At 36.5% G+C, this 2,602-nt stretch overlaps 1 long non-coding RNA gene across 1 annotated transcript; it reads right to left on the bottom strand.

Moving 5' to 3' along the window:
• Window positions 1-1,442: 1,442 nt before the first annotated feature.
• LOC113590593 lies at window positions 1,443-1,817 on the bottom strand. The gene is made up of 3 exons (XR_003412112.1): window positions 1,791-1,817; window positions 1,624-1,689; window positions 1,443-1,464 (listed from the first exon to the last, which is right to left on the bottom strand). It is a non-coding gene; the product is annotated as an uncharacterized LOC113590593 (long non-coding RNA).
• Between the last annotated feature and the right edge of the window lie 785 nt (window positions 1,818-2,602).

Here is a 2,602-nt window from a genome sequence, read left to right as displayed (position 1 = left end):
TTGCTTGCCTCTTTGGCTTTTCTACTCTCCAGCTGTATCCTTTCTCCCTTGACATTTCTGACGACTATTTTGCCTGCTCTGAATTTTGTACACCGGAGATGTGCTTTAATTCACGTAAATCATTAACACTCTGAAAACAAACAATGTTTGTACATCAATACTCGTGTTCAGAGATAAACAGAAAACTAACTTGCTAAAATTGGGAGGCAATATAATATCAGTACCTGAAGCTTTAGGTTTTCTACCACTTTCTTTAATGCGTCCTTATTTTTTAAGCAGTCCAATAATCCATGGTCCTCGTAGAAAAGACAGTCCACTGTGATCATGTTCTCCCTGGATACCCATCTGCTGCTGTCTGGTACAGTGCAGTCTGGGTCAAATGTGTGATGGAGCACCACTAGAACAACAGGCTTGGAGACTGTGGAAAGAGAACAGTTTTTATCTAAATTTGTAATGTATTTGCAACATTTAGAGTTAGTTAGAGTTATTGATACATGTTTTACCTGTTGTTTCAGTGAGCATTTTCAGTGCTGCTTCAATGCCACTTCCAACCCGTGACACAATGGGGCAGAAAACCAGAGTGACATCACACTCGACTGGTGATACTTGGATTTTGGATGAACCTTTCATGGCTTCGCAGAGTGTTTCCAGTTATAATGGTGCAGTACTTAACTGTTAGGAAAGAATGTGCTGTTCAACAATTAATCTGAAAATGTTATCCCAACCACATTTGTGCACAAGAGTGTGTCTATGCATAGTTTAGCTCCAAGCCTCTAACACTTCTAATAAGTGACAATACTTTAGCCAATTACACCACTGAGACTATATATATATATATATATATATATATATATATATATATATATATATATATATATATATATATATATATATATATATATATGGTATAATGTAGCAAGTATCAGTGTAAATGGGTTAACCTGTGAATTTTAACAAAATAAGGATTTAAAACTTATACAAAGACTTGGTGTTGTCATGTAGTTCTTTGCCTCTTTTATCTAACTTCTCTCTTTCATTTTGCTCTTTCTCTTTTCTATCTAGCTTCTTCTCTCTTTCATTTTGCTCTTTCCCTTTTCTATCTAGCTTCTTCTCTCTTTCATTTTGCTCTTTCCCTTTTCTATCTAGCTTCTTCTCTCTTTCATTTTGCTCTTTCTCTTTATCATCAAGCTGCTTTTCTCTTTCATTTTGCTCTTTCTCTTTCTGCTCCTGTTTCATTTTGTTGTTTCTCTCTTTCAGTATGCTCTTTTTCTTTTTGCTGTTTCTCTCATTCATCTTGCTGTTCCTCACTTGCATTTTGCTTTTTCTCACTTTCATTTAGCTGTTTCTTGCTTTTATTTTGCTCAGTTTTTCCACTGAATTCTGCTGTGCACCCCTTGCTCTCAGCAGCATGCGTCACTCCTTCTCCACACTCATTTGGGGTATTCTGATGATCATGTGTCTGTCCTGTTTAAGAACAAGTGTTTGTAATGAGTGGATGATACCGTTTGATTTCCAGATGACATTCAGGTCTGCTTAAACACTTAATTTAGTAATTGGGTCATTCTCCCTCCAGTTTTTTATTCTTTCTCTAAAACCCTCCACCCCTAAACTGGTCTTCTTTACCTGATGCCTCATTTTGGCTCTGCATGGCTGCAATGTCTTGGTGAGTGATCGCCTTTGAATTTACATCTGTAGAAGACAATATATAAAATCCATATATGCATACTGATAAGCTCTGCTTATTAGAATTTCTCCTGACTGAACACTATAGGAGAAACGTATGCACGCACATCAAGGATCCCACAGCTTCTCTGGGATGCACTAGACTGCGGAGGTAGAGAAGCACAGGCCAATTCCAAAAGGAATTCAATGTATACGCGTCCTACCCGTCACAAATGTAAATAAAACAAGTCACAGTTTTCTGCTCAGCAGACTTGCTTTCACAGCTCATGTCCTGCAGGGAAAAATGAGACAGCCTGTTTTATGTTATATATTAAACTTGCACTCCTAGTCCCTTCAAAAGAGTGTGGAAGTTTTCAGTAAGACATCACATTAAATTAAACATCTGACTCTCAGATGAGAGAACTATGCATGGTGTTGGTCAAATTACCAACAAAAGCAGGGTTTATGGCATTAACCCTATACTGACTGGACAGACTGTTGCATTACCCATGTACTGTATATGAAGACACACCAGAGTAAAACAAGCTAATCTTGTATCTAACAAAACAGGGAAAAGGTCATAAACGAAGATTCAGTGCGTCTGCTAGAAATTTGGAAATCATAAAGAATCATAATCACACAAAACAATGTGATTGTCACACAAAACAATGTTGTTTCTATTTCACATTTCGTTCTGAAGTTTATACTCACCAACATTTATATTCATGTAGTGAGACGCGAAGGTAATTAACTTTCTCTTTCTCTTTGGACTAGTATAACACCGATAATGGGAGTTTACGATTCTTCTGTAATCATAATCTTCCGTTTAAGTTTTACACTGTTAAAACAAATATTATGAACGAATTATTACAAAATTTTTAAGATTGTGGCCGCGTGTCGTTATTTATTTGATGTAGAGTTTGTGGTAGAAATAAGTGTA

Source organism: Electrophorus electricus, chromosome 6, assembly GCF_013358815.1.
Source record: "Electrophorus electricus isolate fEleEle1 chromosome 6, fEleEle1.pri, whole genome shotgun sequence".
NCBI classification, from domain to species: domain Eukaryota; kingdom Metazoa; phylum Chordata; class Actinopteri; order Gymnotiformes; family Gymnotidae; genus Electrophorus; species Electrophorus electricus.
Note: the sequence above shows the minus strand (reverse complement) of the source record. Positions and strands in the feature narration are given on the sequence as shown.